The sequence below is a fragment of the Giraffa tippelskirchi genome, chromosome 4 (assembly GCF_054371585.1).
Source record: "Giraffa tippelskirchi isolate mGirTip1 chromosome 4, T2T-mGirTip1v1.2.pri, whole genome shotgun sequence".
Taxonomy (NCBI): domain Eukaryota; kingdom Metazoa; phylum Chordata; class Mammalia; order Artiodactyla; family Giraffidae; genus Giraffa; species Giraffa tippelskirchi.
The window spans coordinates 96,404,130-96,421,209 of record NC_137278.1 but is presented as its reverse complement, the minus strand read 5'-3'; the positions used below and the strand labels follow the sequence as shown (position 1 = coordinate 96,421,209).

General features: G+C 42.7%; 1 protein-coding gene and 1 long non-coding RNA gene across 3 annotated transcripts in view; both read right to left on the bottom strand.

The window, feature by feature from the left end:
- Positions 1–17,080, bottom strand: part of AFF3 (ALF transcription elongation factor 3) — a 555,281-nt gene that overhangs the window by 312,173 nt on the left and 226,028 nt on the right. The window lies entirely within an intron of this gene.
- LOC145503890 (uncharacterized) lies at positions 11,769–14,941 on the bottom strand. Its single transcript, XR_014051872.1, has 2 exons — positions 14,778–14,941; positions 11,769–13,379 (listed from the first exon to the last, which is right to left on the bottom strand). It is a non-coding gene; the product is annotated as an uncharacterized LOC145503890 (long non-coding RNA).

Here is a 17,080-nt window from a genome sequence, read left to right as displayed (position 1 = left end):
TAAAACACTGCTTGTTTATTTTTAGAAATAATGCTATCACAAACTTAATAGACTACAGGATAGTGTAAATATATCTTTTATATGCACTGATAAACCAAAAAAAAAATCATATGACTTGCCTTCTGAACTGAACCAGCAATCTCTCTGAGATAAGTCTCTATTACCTCAAAAGGCTAGGGTCTGGTGAGTATATTTTAAATGTTAAAGTTACTTTTGTATCTAGAAGACTTTTTAAAAAATAACAAAACATATTTAAACAACTTGATGAATAGTTTAGGAAGAGCTCAAAGGAAGTCAGACAGTAGGAACATTTCTTAAGCATTTAAGTTCTCTGGAAATGAAGTTGTAACTGTAACCTCACAAACTGCAAAAAACTGTACAAGGCTAGATGTGAGGTACTCAGTGACTTCCAACAATCTGCAAAGATACATTGCTCTTTAGTTATGTCCACAAATCATCCAGCGAAGAAGTTATTGATACATATGGCCACAGGCATTCATGTTGCACAGAAAGCTATGTGGTCTCATAAAACTCCCAAAACTTTCACTTCACACTCACCTCTTTTGCTTTTGTCTAATGCTTTTATTTACTGACTTCTTAGCAATCTTGACTGTCTTTAGCAACTCTTTAAATCTCATGTAGCCAAAGAGTAATAACATAAAGAGAACCAGAACAACATCTTTGGGCAGAACAAGGAAACATGACAAGTTTGTAACTACAACTGCTTATCAGAGAAAAAAATCCATACACCCAATTCACATAAACACATATACATTAGGTATAGTTCACAGCCTCCTATCACTTTTGCCTCTTATATTGAAATTCTGCTAGAAATTAATGAGCTCTGTTTTTATTGAGTCCATCTCTTTAAATTCTTCGGTCTTATCCTAGAAAGAATCAGAGACTAACTAATAGGACTCTAATTTTTATCTTTACTTATTATTAAATTATTTGGAGAGGGACCTATGTACATAGATTTCAAGGTTGTCCACATGAATATTTATTTTCTCAAGGGGAAAACTGTGAAACTAATCTTCTTTGATTCTAAATAAATGAGTAATCATAATTGGTGACTATGTTTGGGAGCTCGTTTGCAAACTGTTCCTATAATTGTGTCACTCATTTACAAGCACAATTGATTGAATCAGTACATAATACTGCATCCTACTTATTTGCATTAATTGTGATCAATTGTCACAGTTTGTTAATAAGACTGAATAATTTTTAATCCTAAAATAACTATGCTGATTATCAAATGATTCTGTATTATTTAGTTTTTCTTTGTAACAGTTAGAAATTGTTTAATATAATCACTGCATTCTTGGATTTTTGAACCACAGGGCCGTTTTATTTTACTGCGCTTGCTTTACTTCCAAGAATTTAGAGGTTTTTCCAAGCCATTCTGTCAACAGCTCATTAGCAAACTAAACTAGGGTGAATACATGTTGTGATTTTTAAGCATAAAAAACATTGAGATATAGAAATGTAACATTAATGTGTGTGTGCCCGGTCGCTTCAGTCGTGTCTGACTCTTTGTGACCCAGTGGACTGCAGCCCACCAGGCTCCTCTGTGCCTGGGATTCTCCAGGCAAGAACACTGGAGTGGGCTGCCACGCCCTCCTCCCTGGGATCTTCCCAACCCAGGAGTCGAAGGTGTCTCCTGCGTCTCCTGCATCGGCAGGCAGGTTCTTTACCACTGAGCCACCTGGGAAGCTGGGATTAGATGGCATATCTCTCTGTGCTTTCCCCTCAATTTTCCTTACAGGAAAATTTTACACTTTAAAATGTTTACACTTTAAACATCTCTGAAAAGACAAAGTCAATAAAATGCTTTTAAAAATGTGAGGTTTCATCCTTCATGAATATGTCTGTGTTAAATTATATTCTGAAATAATCTCCAGAATAAAATACTGTAGCTCTGCATTTCCCACAACCTAAATACAATGCTAAATTGAGATTGGGTTGCTTTCCTATATTGTCATTATCTTACACTTGCCTACAGTAAAGCTAATGTCTCTCTTTACTGCCCACTCAGTCTTTGAAGATTCTCCTGGGAGTTTTCCTGACCACATTGTTCTTCAGAAGAATTGTTAGAGTTAATCTGCAAACATGTCACTCTGCACCCTGTTTTCTAGAATCATATCATTTTTAGCACGGACTTTTTGGGGGCAGTGAGGGGAGAAGCATGGTCAGAAACCATCCACAGCACAATCATCTAGAATTTTTGTTAAAATTACCAATTATTGGGCCAGTTCCAGACTTACTGAATCAGAATCTCTGGGGTAGGATCCAGGTATTTACATTTTTAACAAGTTCCCTGGGAAATTCTTATATTACAACCAAGTTTGTAAAATATTTGAATACTTAGGAATATGGTAACTAACTAGATCCCATGCTAATACTGAGGCTAATCCTAGTGGATTAGATGATTATCTATCACCATCCAGAAATATACCTGCTCATCCTTTGTTTTCTATATGATCATTTTTTACCTACTTCAAAACATTGCTTTTTCTTCCTTCCACGTCTCCACTTTTAATCACACGAAAGCTCAGTTTTCTTTTTCTGTTTGTTTGTTTGTTTTAGTAATCTTGGTACAGAGTACTTTTAAAGGCCTTCTGATAATCTAAATGAAATTTTCAATGGCTTCTCTGTATTAGCAAATTTATATCTTCTCTCAAAACTGTGGTTTTTGGGTTAGTCAAGATATTCCCTATTGAAACCAATCCCCACCCCTCAACGTGTTGCCTGGCATTTTGCACTCAGTGACTTTCTCCTTTAATGGTGTTCACTGGCTGCCCTCTTCGGGAGATGACTCATAAATATTAATTCATTGACTTCCTGATGGAAACAACTCAACTGGTCACCAGGTTTTCAGCAATTTGCCAGTTAAATGATGGGTTTTGGTCAATAGCTCCAAAATCAATGCTGCTGTGGATTCGTTTCATTTGTAGTTTCGCACCTCTCTGATTCAAAAGACAATCTGAGACATACAGATGGTCAACAGGCATAAGAATGATTCTCGACATCACTAATTATTAGGGAAACGCAAATTGAAACTACAATGAGGTATCGCCTCACATCAGTCACAAAGGCCATCATCAAAATACGTATAACTGAGTCACTTGGCTGTACAGCAGAAAAGCAACACTGTAAATAAACCATAGTTCGATAACATTAAAAAAAAAGACAATTTGATCTTTTCCAAGAACCAATACAGATTTTATTTAGTTTATTACTATGTAGGTGGTATAGAAAAGAGGCCAAGAGCAGTGCCTGGATTTGCACTGTAGTCACATTGTGTGTCTTAGTTTCCATCTCTGTATAAATGACCATGCCATGGCAGGACCTCCCTGGCGGTCCAGTGGTTAAGATTCTGTGCTCCCAATGCAGGGGGCCTGGGTTCAATCCCTGGCCAGGGAACTAGATCCTACATGCCACAATGAACACTTAGTGGTGTCAAAAAAAATTGTTTTAACTTCTAAAAAATGATCATGGCAATAACATGTTACAGAGGTCAGTGTATTACATATATTGTTGAAAAGTGACTGAAAAGGGCCTGGCTCCAAAGCCAAGACGTGAGGTCATTATTATTACTTTGAAATTCCCAAGTGTATTCTTGGCACTGTTATAAATCTTAGGCTCCTGGGTCCTTAACCCACTCCTAGTTCTCTTTTCTTAAATGTTTTACTTCAAAATATGTCATAAAGGACGTCCCTGGGGGTCCAGTCATTAAGAATCCACCTGCCAATGCAAGGCACACGAGTTTCATCCCTGGTCTGGGAAGATCCCTGGAGAAGGAAATGGCAACCCACTCCAGGATTCTTGCCTGGAAAATCCCATGGACAGAGGAGCCTGGTGGGCTACAGTCCATGAGGTCACAAAGAGATGGACACGACTGAAGTGACTTAGCATGCATGCCGGGAAGATCCCACATGCCGCGGGGCAATTAAGTTCACGCACCACAACTACCGAGCCTGAGCTCTCGAGCCCATGTACTGTAACTACTGAAGCCCGTGCACCGCAACAAGGAAGCCCCTGCACTGAGAAGCCCATGCACCTCAACTAGAGAAAGCCAGACCCAATGCAGCCACAAATAAATATCTATCTATCTATATAAATACATACAAAAGTGTGTTCATAACACATACGCATGCTTTAAAGAGTAACAGTAAAATACCTATTTGCATATCCAAACAGCTTCAGATACAGAATTAAAATATATTTTCAGATCCACTGTGCTCACCTCATCACCCACCCTTCCCCATCCCAAATGGTGTGTTTGTCATTCCCTTGCTTTTCTTTAGAGTTTTACTACCTGTCTGTTTAACACAATTTTTAAGGAAACTTTGCAAGTTGCTCATAAATCCTTTTATGACCTATTTTCTTGTCAACCCTTCCCATCTGCCGCCTTTTTATTAAGCTCTCCTGTTCTCTTAAAGTGAGGACTGTCACAGACTCTGAAAGCTGTTTTGTTCCTCACAATGGTCCACTTCTTTCTTCACTGCCTGGCTTTTGAAGGCTTCCTCTATACCCCATCCTCCCCAAGACTCCCTCCTTTAATGTTTCGACATCTAGCCATGTTTATGGATCATTGCTCTGGCCCTGGGTACCGCAGTCCTGTGGTCCTGACATGGGCCTAAAGTACTTAGGCAGGGAACGTCCACAGTCTCAAATCATCCCTTATGCTCTTCACCCTGTGTAACAGCTGAGTACAAGACAATATTTTACAAGCATAAAAGGGATCTTTGAGACCCTTCTGCTGTGTCAGTGTGCCAAAGGCGAAGGCCTCATGAAAGGAAAGGTGCTAAATGAGATTGTGATAAAACGTACTCAGCTTTCTGGTCTAAATTAAATTTCTGTGCTGGATACCAACGGTTTCCTCTCTGTGTCCTTCTTTTAAGTAGTTCTGATGGCAATTAAAAAGGGCCCTGTGGTCACTACACTGTGCTCTATTCTAACCACTTCTATCATCTAACGATGCTAGTTTGGCCAATGAATATTACCAGGATTTTTTATTAAAATAAATAGTTTTAAATGGAAACACTCAATAAAAAATCTCAACAGATTTTTTTTCTGCAAAGGAAATGGAACCACAGAATTCAAAACGAATCCATCTACCTTGCTCAATAAAGACTCTGCTGTTCGTTTACTGTGATCATTGATTTTTGCAGGTAATAACAGAGGTTGAGAAGAAATAAGCTTTTAAAAACGTGGATGTTTTTGTCTTTCAAAAAGGAGCTTTTGCTCCTTTTTTAGAGACAAAAAAAAAGGTAAAATTGCCTATTTCAGACAAAAAAAGTTAAAAATGTATCTTGTGCTAAAAGGATAACTATTTCAGAGTAAAAGTAACATTTTTGTGCTATGAAGATGACTATTTCAGTGTAAATATACTATTTTCTCATGGGCTATGAAGTTAGCTGATGACTGATTTAAACTGTATAAACATCAGAGTCAGACTGTTCTATTTATTTTGTCTCCACTTAAAAAAAATTTCAGGAAAGAATTCACACAACCCTAACCCTAATCCTTTAGCCTCCAAATAAAGTATCTTAAATAAATATAAGTATGATTTAGAGACACTGGAAAATATCTGAGTTCCTCCACTGATTTATGTTTCTTACATGCCATGTTATAGAGACCACTTCTAAAAATCAACTAGTAATGTACATATTATGCTTTTATCCAACGATACAAAAATATGATTTAGTGGAGACTAATTTATCCACACAGCAGACCCATTCTTGACAAGATGACCCACAGGTTTTGGGGCTGAATGTGGCCAGGGTGTGTGAGTCAGTTTACAGCATCCTAACTGAGCAGCTCGGAGCCGGAGGGGGATGGAAGCACTGCATGAAAAGGAACACGACAGGTTCATGATCAATTTTCACCTGAAATCCACACGCCACAAAGACGTTGCTTCTTTCCCAAGGGTGGAGCAAACACTCCACATTGGAAATGACAGAGAAGGGGATAAAAGAGAGACATTAATGAAGAACTTCCAGGCCATGAGGATACCAGGAAGATGCAGTAGAAACCACCTATCTCGCTGGTACTTCATTTCCTCTGAATCACTTTCCCAAGGGAACCTGAGGAAGTCAGTTGTTGCCGGGGGGCCCTCAGAATTCACTACTATTGTAACAGCTGACTAGTCTAGCTACTTCCCAATCTCACCCACTGTGGTCTCGCAGAATTACAGTTTATGTAGCTTTTCTTTGATTTATGATACAAAGAATCTGATGATGGCTGCATAACCCAGACAGAAAACAGACAGGGGATAAGATCAAAGTCTCTACTCTGGGTCTGTCACTTTTATCCAAGGTGTGTGATATCATTTGGATTTGGATTCTAGGGTTTTGACAAGTCCATCTGGTCATAAAAATCCACACATCTTTAAAAGTCCACTTAACCTTTCCATGATCATGAGGGATGGAGTAAAGCAGAGTTCCTGGACAGCTTCTATTTTGTTTGATCTATTTCATACATTTTTTAAAGCACAAACACAGATCTGGAGATTGGTATAACTATGAATCCAGTCCTTTGAAAGAACTTCTCAGTAGGCTACGAATGTCAGGAGAATCCTACTATCAGCCATTCAATCAGCCACGTGACCAGCTAGCCAAAGGCCGCTCACATTGCAGACACCATGACCACTCTGCCGGTAGTGCCCCTCCTGTGGGCAGGGAGAAGCCTGAGTCTACATGCTGGCCAATGCCAGGGAGACCTGCAAGCAACCCAAGCCTCATCAGGGAAAGTGAACCGGGGAGCTCTGCCTGAATCTGGCTCCACAACCTACTACATTCACTGAACAAGAACCTGAACATGACTCAGGACTGACACGTTCCTCGGGAGCATGACAGACAGCATTCAGCACCATCAATGCCCCACAGAACCCGGAATTAAACAAAAGGCCCAAGAGTTATGCCTTCTGTGCAGCTGGATACTCAGAGGTGACAGGGAGGTCATATGTTGCTTCCCATGCATTTTAATCAGCATCCTGTAGGAAACTTCTTCAGCATTAAATAGAAAGAAGAGATGCTGAGAGTCAATTTGACAACACTGCTGAGAACATGTGGGCACTGATGACCTTGGGCAACAGCTGTATGAGCTGCTAACTGGTAGTCAACACGAGCTATGGGTAGGTGAGTGCTGTAAGGGCAAGTGGCAGAACTCTGATTGCTGTGGTCCAGCCACCAGGTGCCGGCGGAGACAGCAACAGGGACCATCCCAGCTAGTGGAAAGGGGAGAGCTTCTCTGGGTTGACTCTTTGGAAGCCTTTGAGGAAAAAAAAAACCCACACAACTGGGCAGACAGCTTTGACCCATGAGCAATGAACTATGGAAACAAAGAGTGATTAAAGAGTAAACCAAAGAATTATTTATATGAGCACAGAAGGTCCTGGCTGTCACATTGCTTATTTTAGCCACACATACTCCATATGTTTGATGCCAGAATTAGATTCAGAAAGAGCTCATTAAGCCGGATGGGCCATTCTAACAGAATGGAATTTAATAGAGATAAATGAATATTATATTTAGGGCCAAAGATACAACTCCAAGAACATATGAGCTGGAGCTTAAGCAGCCTCCTGTGTGTACAACTTAGGAGTTACTGGTGGGAGTTGACAGTGAAGCAAAGTTGACTAATAAATTATTATTTTTTTTTTGCAGGAAAAAGGACAACCTTGCTATGGACCAAATAGAGTGCCCTGGGCTACATTCCAGAAGCCATGCATTAGAAAGGTGCCCGGAGAAGAGGAGCACACGATGTCACTGAAAAAGTCAAGGATATTATATAGCCCTCGCATTTCTGAAGGGGAAATTAAAGCCAATGATGGGCACACAATTCATTCACTCAACTAGTATTTGCTGAACTCCTACTACCTGTCAGGCATTGTGCTCGGCAGTGGAATTGCAAGATAAGGTACATTTCCTCAACACTCAGATCTTCCCAGAAATTGGTTAGAATATACAATGACTACAGAGTCTCTGAAGATATTAAAGCCAAGCCTGGAAGTTACTTTTCCATCTTTGACTGGAAATGGAATAGGTGAATTGTAAGCTCCTAACTCAGAGCATTTTATGACCACCTACCAGTTACACTATGTATTTCTCTTTATTAGTTCTTCCACATTCTATGAGAGAGGCTAACTAGTTCAATGTGGCTTTTGGTAAAAAGCAACAGAAACCAACTCTAGTGAACTTAATTTGAAATGGCATTTATTAAAGAGAATATTGGGTTTCTTATAGACACCTCACGAGACCTGGGAAGCTAGGCTTGAAGACCTCAAAGACAGAGAAGGTGCACAGCGTGTATGGTTGGGGCCTGGGGAAGATGCCTCTCTGTAATTGATGGGCCCCATCCCTATCAGTGGGCACTGTGTGGCAGGCACTGGATGGTGAGCACTGGGTGGTGGGCACTGGATGGTGGGCACTGGAAAGTGCTACAAGGAAACAGCAGCCTGGAAACCAGAGGACATTGTCACCACTGTCAGCATCCTTACTGGATGGACTCCACGCATTCCCTACATCCTTGGACCACAAGGCTCCAACTGAGTGTCTGGAGGGGGATGAATCAAGCTGGCAGAGCCTGTATCATGAGCTTAAGCCCCAGTTTCAAAGGAGGCTGGAGAATCAAGTATCCAGCATTTTCAGTTTCTGCAGTATGGCTCTGCCTCATAAGGCAGGGGATTCTATTAGAGTGATCAGATGCTGAGTTCTCCCAAAATTAACAAAGATGTAAAAACACTCAATGGAAGTTACAGCAATTCTTCTCCCAATAATATATTAATGAAACCCAGTAACTGAAACAGAATGCCAAAAGGTGAGAAAATGAAAGCTGGCCAAGTAGCTTCCCTAATATGAGAGGGAGTATTTGCTTCCCATGTGGCACTAGTGGAAAAGAACCCGCCAGCCCATGCAGGAGACAGAATAGACATGGGTTCAATCCCTGGGTCGGAAAGATCCCCTGGAGGAGGGCATGGCAACCCACTCCTGTATTCTTGCCTGGAGAATCTCATGGATAGAGGAGACTGGCATGGGGTCGCAAAGAGTTGGACACAACTGAAGCGACTTAGCACATACACATTTGCTCCTCTAAATACAAATTTTATGGAAGAACTCTGATAGTCATGGTCACTCCTAAACATGGGTAACATTGTAAACTGTCATAGTAGGTCTGAATGGAACTGATAACAGGAGAAAAACCAAAGAAAGCAGAGAGTTCCAGGCTGCAGCTCAGGCAGTAAAGAATCCGCCTGCAATGCAGCAGACCTGAGTTTCATTCCTGGGTCGGGAAGATCCCCTGGAGAAGGGAATGGCTACCCACTCCAGTATTCTTGCCTGGAGAATTCATTCTTCAAGAGCCATCTCAAATCCATTACAGCAGATGAGGTTGAAGTCAGCCTACTGGAAAACTCATCACTGCAATAAGACTAGAATAACCTACTAGTATCATGGGACTGGGAGCAACATCTAGCAGCCAAGGAACCCATCATATACTGTCCCTGGGGCCTGTATTTCCAAAAAGACGGCTGGCAGACCCCATTTGCCAAAGGGCCTCTAGAGAAGGTCATTTGATAACTTCCGTAGATAAGACAGAGGGCTTCCTTGGTGGCTCAGATGGTACAGAATCCACTGCAATGCAGGAGACCCGGGTTGGATCCCTGGGTCAGGAAGATCCCCTGGAGTAGGGAATGGCAACCCACTCCAGTATTCTTGCCTGGAGAATTCCACGGACAGAGGAGCCTGGTGGGCTACAGTCTATGGGGTCCCAAGAGTTGGACACGACTGAGCGACCAACATTTACCACTAGATAAGACAGTATTGCAGATGACGTCTATCTCATGCTCAGAATGTTCTTTGGTAACACTTTGCTCTTTCCAACCAAGTCCCCCCTCCAATCCCCGGGAGTGAAGACACAGAGAAGGGGCTCACCATTTCTTCCATCAATTTCACTGTGGTTTCCACAGGACAGTGCTGGGTGCGGGGCACCGCAACCTCACGTACAACACGGGAAAGCATCCGCTGGGGCATCCAGACTCTAGGTGACATCTCTGAATGCCACACTCCCCCCAGGAAGTGTGAGTGTGCTAATCACACCGCTGGGACAGGTGGGCACATGCAGAAAGAGACTAGCCTTCCTCACAGCTGTCAAGCGGGGGCCTTCTCATTAACACCCACATTTCGCTTTCTTTCTTTTTTACATTTTTTTTAAGGTCTTTTGACTGCAGCTTGTGTACTTGAAGCATGTCATTGAAAAACGCACAGATGGGATCTACCAGCTCATGAGAAGGCTCTCACAGCTTCTGAAAGCATGCTTGGTTTTGTTCCTTAGGAAGAAAAAGAAATCCTGTGTCTAATGTCTATGCATATCCCACACTCCCCCTGCTTCAGAGACAGACTATCAAAAAAGCCAACATTCCAAGTAGTCCTAAGCAATAGGGCAATAATTAAAATCGAGTCCTTGTGATTTTTTTCTTTTTTTTTTTTTTTAAATCTTAAAGCAGCTAATTGTATCTGCTAATCTTATCTGCATAGTTCACAGAGAGGGCACAGCACCAGAAACAGACTCAACATTAGCTGGAACTGACTGAAATTCAATGTTAGCCTGGAAGGGTAGACAGGACAGGCAGGGGGTGGAGATCTGACAGGTAGTGCCTTGAGGGGATATGTGTCCTGAAGCAGGAAGGTCTTGAAGGAGGGGCCTTTTATCTTGTTAGGAAAGTTCTGGAGAGAGGGGGCTAGGAGTTTTAGTACAGAAGCAGGAAGGGGATGAGCACTGCAGGAAGAGTTCTCAGAACCATGAGTCTATCTGGGATGACCCTGCGACTTGAGCATTTTAATAAGTAGCATCTCGGATCCTCTGAACAACATCAAAGAAGCAGAGAGGATAAAGTTACTATTCTCTGGCTGGACGCTGTGTTCTCTTTGTAGGAAGCTGTCTCTTTATAGAAAGAAGAAAGGGAGCTATGCCAAGATCCAACAGTCCAATCTTGAATACAAGTTCCTAGTTCTGGACTTAGAGGTGGCCCCGGCCACCCCAACCTGGCCCCAACCAGCTCACAGGTCTCAGCGAACTGTTTCCCAACAAAGGGCCCCCTTCCCTGTGGGAGTTGGTACAGAGAGAGCTGTAGTCAATACATTTAACACATGCCCAGAATTTGGAAAGGATGAGATCAGCAATCTTCCCAGAAAATACCCAACAGAATTTATTTGGCTGATAAATTTATAGGACTTCTTCAATCTCAGTAAAGGTATTCCATAAAAAGAAGGCACTGGCTCAATAAACATTTACTCAGCACCCACTATGCCCATGTGTCAGGTGCAGGCCTACAGGGTGCGGGCAGATGGGAGGGAATTAAATATGACTGGGATAGGCTTTCTACTGCAGAGAACCCAGAATTTTAAATATCACTAATACAACCCTGGAAATGACAACATCTGTCCCCAGGAAGTGCTGGGACTGACTTTACTGAATAATAAGAAACACTGATCAAGTAGCACAGTAAGTCCTCTACATATGAACCTTCAAGTTGCAAACTTTCAAAGATGTGAACATGTGTTCCATCAGCGTCAGGCGTGAGTGAAACTGCAGCTCGCCCTCCATCTCCTGTTGCTGATGATCCTTCTGCTCTTCCATCTCCCACCTCCTCTCCCTTCTCCAGTCGGTGACTCTTTTTGCCTGTTCAGTCAATGCCAGCCCCTGGATGCCACTATTACACTATACTACTGTACTTTCCAACATACTATACTGTAAGAGTCAAAATGTTTTATTTTTTTTTTGTTTTTTTATGTATTATTTGTGTGAAAAGCATCATAAACCCATTACAGTACAGTACTGCATAGCTGATTGTGTTAGCTGGGTACCTGGACTAACGTTTTGGACCTACGAACAAATTGGACTTAATGAATGCACTCTCAAAAAAGAACTCATTCGTATATAGGGGACTTACCGTATTCAACTGTATCCATTCTCTCCAGCCCAGCAGGCCCACCATCGTGTGTCCTTTCAGAGGACATCAGAGTAACACAGCTTACCCCGTGTTACCCGGTAGGCATCCCAGTGTATACAGTGATGTGCCAGCCAGCCAGTGAAGCCAGTGTGTAATGACAGAACCTTGTCACAGAGGATCACTTCGATGGGAGGATTTAGAAGGGGAAAGTCATATTTTATTAAAAAATCTTGTCACTAGTGGAGGAACTCAAAATTCTGCTCTTCTCTGTGAGTTAATTTCACACTATTGCTTAACATTCAGAAAGAGCAAGAACGTGTACATTCAGTGAGGGGCTGGCTGGATAACAGGGAACCTGAATTAGGGAACTCACCAGGTCCAGGTGAGCAAAGCACAAAGGAGTTAGTGGAGGGGATGCTGGTCAGGGTCAAACCCTGGTGATGCCTCAGCATATCTGCAGGGACCCCGTTAGAAAGTTTGTGGAAAATGAATAGACTGTGAACTTGGTGGTCCTGCAGGTGTGCCTCACTTCAAGGCTACTGCTTATACCTAACAGAGCTGAGCAACCTCCAGTCCTCTCCCCAGCCTCAGCGTCTGGACCCCTGTCTTGGCCACCCTCTGCTTCCAGTTGGCATCTTGTCACTGAGCAGTCTCGAGCTCCCAGACCCAATTGGATCACCTCCCCAGTGATCTGCATTCACCTCCCATACCTCCTCCCTCTGAACCTAGACTTCCGCCCTGATGGCGTGGGCCCGAGGGGTGTGGGCACTTCCCCAGTTGGCAGAGGAGAGCGGTAGGATGGACCTGCTACCCTCCCTCCCCCACCACACACAGAGTTGGCCTCTGTAAGGGGGGTGGCACCCTGGACATCTCAGCCCTGATGCTTCTGCTCACACAGGTCCCCCACCTCCCCATCCCTGAGACCTCCTGGAGAACCACTTCCTAGACTACGACAATGAAGAGGAAGGTGACCTCTTGACTATCCTCCACAGAGGGCAGGCTACCATGTGGGCTGGGCCACGACCCCTGAGAAAGGCTGGCACTCTGGGGCTAGGAACCTCCTGGAGGGAGGTTTTAACCACCCTGGAAGCCTTCTCCCCTAAATGGAGGCAAGAGCGGAAACAATGCAGCTTTTTGCAGGAAAAAAAGAGTCAATTAGCAACTGTAAGAAGCATTATGTGCAAAATTATCAATTACAGAAAGAAACCACTCTGTCCCTCCAATTGGTTAAATTCCATGAAAAGTAATTAAAAATGTGACCCCTGAATGTTGATGGCCTCAGTCTGAATGCCGGCTTTGTCATTTGAGAGTTACATAACTACTTTGTATCTGTTTCTTTACCTGTAAAACCTAAGACCTCCTGCCTCACAGAGAACCCTCAGTTCAGTTCAGTTCAGTTGCTCAGTCGTGTCCGACTCTTTGTGACCTCATGGACTGCAGCACGCCAGGCCTCCCTGTCCATCACCAACTGCTGGAGTTTACTCAAACTCATGTCCATCAAGTCAGGACCACCATCCAACCATCTCATCCTCTATCGTCCCCTTCTCCCCCTGCCTTCAATCCTTCCCAGCATCAGGGTCTTTTCCAATGAGTCAGTTCTTCGCATTAGGTGGCTAAAGTATTGGAGCTTCAGCTTCAGCATCAGTCCTTCCAGTGAATACCCAGGACTGATTTCCTTTAGGATGGACTGGTTGGATCTCCTTGCAAAATGCCTGGCACATAGTAGCCACCCACTCTGGTGGCTCAGTGTAAAGAACCTGCCTGCCAATGCAGGAGACACAAGAGGTATTGGTTCAATTCCTAGATCAGGAAGATCCCCTGGGGTAGGAAATGGCACCACACTCTAGTATTCTTGCCTGGAAAATCCCATGGGCAGAGGAGCCTGGAAGGCTACAGTCCATGGGGTCACAAAAAAAGTTGGACATGACTGAGCAACTGAGCACACACTCTCAATAAATGTTAGCTACTAGGTATTCATTTACATCATAACACTATGCTCTGTTCTATTTCAATTCTTGACAAATTTTCTCTGACTCACCATAAAACATTAAAAACTTGGATAAATTAAATAAAATCCTTCATGATAAGGAAAGGCTCACAAAACTGGCTTATTTTGCAGATGTTTCTTCAAGGTTGACTCTCACACAACAATTAATCGGAGGCAATGTGGTGAAGATTTTTATTATCACAGCAACAATGTTTTGAGAAATGATAAAAGTTAGTTGTAAGGTGAATTCTGAAATCATAGCAATGACGTTTTCAAAGGCCATTGCATTAAAAGCCATTGGTTTATCTGGCACTTTGAAAAATCTCCTACACATGCATAATATGTATGCATGGATATGGAACGTGATGCATTGATAATTTGGAAAATACTGGTTGGTTGAATTAAACAGATCTTCCATATGCTAACACATTTCATTATAGAACATCAAGAAATCACATTTATTTACATCACCACCAGTCTCATCAAAAAAGATCTTAAGTGTGTAAGTTAATGTAGCTGTCAAGCTCCTAAGTGGCAGATACAAGTTTTTCTAAACTCGTAGTTTTTACTTGCAAGCTCAAAGTTTATCATTAGCAACAAACACTGTCAATTGTTTCCCTGGAAGTGACAGTTGCACTTCATTCACTTTCAAGAAGCTGTCTGCCAAACACCCAAGTTTCAGAACTACTGGGTGTCTCTCAGGCATTCTTTAAAGTAAAGTCACATGCCATTTTCCTTTTGTGCCACTAAGTGGTTTTTACAGAAGTGACAAATAGATTTAAGGGACTAGATCTGATAGTCAGAGTGCCTGATGAACTATGGACAGAGGTTCATGACATTATACAGGAGACAGGGATCAAGACAACCCCCATGGAAAAGAAATGCAAAAAAGCAAAATGGATGTCTGAGGAGGCCTTACAGATAGCTGGGAAGAGAAGAGAAGAGAAAAGCAAAGGAGAAAAGGAAAGATATACTCATCTGAATGCAGAGTTCCAAAGAATAGCAAGGAGAGACAAGAAAGCCTTCCTCAGCGATCAATGCAAAGAAATATAGGAAAACAACAGATTGGAAAAGACTAGAGATCTCTTCAAGAAAATTAGAGATACCAAAGGAACATTTCATGCAAAGATAGGCTCGATAAAGGACAGAAACGGTATGGACGTAAAAGAAGCAGAAGATATTAAGAAGAGGTGGCAAGAATACACAGAAGACCTGTACAAAAAAGATCTTCATGACCCAGATAATCACGATGGTGTGATCACTCACCTAGAGCCAGACATCCTGGAATGTGAAGTCAAGTGGGCCTTAGAAAGCATCACTACGAACAAAGCTAGTGGAGGTGATGGAATTCCAGTTGAGCTATTTCAAATCCTCAAAGGTGATGCTGTGAAAGTGCTGCACTCGATATGCCAGCAAATTTGGAAAACTCAGCAGTGGCCACAGGACTGGAAAAGGTCCGTTTTCGTTCCAATCCCAAAGAAGGAAAGGAAGGAAAGTCGCTCAGTCGTGTCCGACTCTGCGACCCCGTGGACTGTAGCCGGCCAGGCTCCTCCGTCCATGGGATTCTCCAGGCAAGAACACTGGAGTGGTTTGCCATTTCCTTCTCCAGGGGACCTTCCCGACACAGGGATCGAACCCAGGTCTCCCACATTGGAGGCAGACGCTTTAACCTCTGAGCCACCAGGGAAGTCCAATCCCAAAGAAAGGCAATGCCAAAGAATGCTCAAACTACCGCACAACTGCACTCATCTCACATGCTAGCAAAGTAATGCTCAAAATTTTCCAAGACAGGCTTCAGCAATACGTGAACCGTGAACTTCCAGATGTTCAAGCTGGTTTTAGAAAAGGCAGAGGAACCAGAGATCAAATTGCCAACATCCGCTGGATCATCGAAAAAGCAAGAGAGTTCCAGAAAAACATCTATTTCTGCTTTATTGATTATGCCAAAGCCTTTGACTGTGTGGATCACAATAAACTGCAAAATTCTGAAAGAGATGGGAATACAGACCATCTGACCTGTCTCTTGAGAAACCTGTATGCAGGTCAGGAAGCAACAGTTAGAACTGGACATGGAACAACAGACTGGTTCCAAATAGGAAAAGGAGTACGTCAAGGCTGTATATTGTCACCCTGCTTATTTAACTTATATGCAGAGTACATCATGAGAAACGCTGGGCTGGAAGAAACACAAGCTGGAATCAAGATTGCCGGGAGAAAAATAAATAAATAAAAAATAAAAAAATTTTAAAAAAAAGGAAAAAAAAAAAGATTGCTGGGAGAAATATCAATAACCTCAGATATGCAGATGACACCACTCTTATGGCAGAAAGTGAAGAAGAACTAAAGAGCCTCTTGATGAAAGTGAAAGAGGAGAGTGAAAAAGTTGGCTTAAAGCTCAACATTCAGAAAACTAAGATCATGGCATCTGGTCCCAACACTTCATGGAAAATAGATGGGGAAACAGTGGAAACAGTGTCAGACTTTTTTTTGGGGACTCCAAAATCACTGCAGATGGTGATTGCAGCCATGAAATTAAAAGACGCTTACTCCTTGGAAGGAAGGTTATGGCCAACCTAGATAGTATATTTAAAAGCAGAGATATTACTTTGTCAACAAAAGTCTGTCTAGTCAAGGCTATGGTTTTTCCAGTGGTCATGTATGGATGTGAGAGTTGGACGGTGAAGAAAGCTGAGCACCGCAGAATTGATGCTTTTGAACTGTGGTGTTGGAGAAGACTCTTGAGAGTCCCTTGGACTGCAAGCAGATCCAACCAGTCCATCCTAAAGGAGATCAGTCCTGGCTGTTCATTGGAAGGACTGATGTTGAAGCTGAAACTCCAATACTTTGGCCACCTCATGCGAAGAGTTGACTCATTGGAATAGACCCTAATGCTGGGTAGGATTGGGGGCGGGAGGAGAAGGGGACGACAGAGGATGAGATGGTTGGATGGCATCACTGACTCGATGGACATGGGTTTGGGTAGACTCCGGGAGCTGGTGATGGACAGAAAGGCCTGGTGTGCTGCAATTCATGGGGTTGCAAAGAGTCGGACACGACTGAGTGACTGAACTGGACTGAACTGAACTGAGGTGGTTTTTCTCAACCTATCACCCTATGGGGGAGACAGAAATGCCTTACAC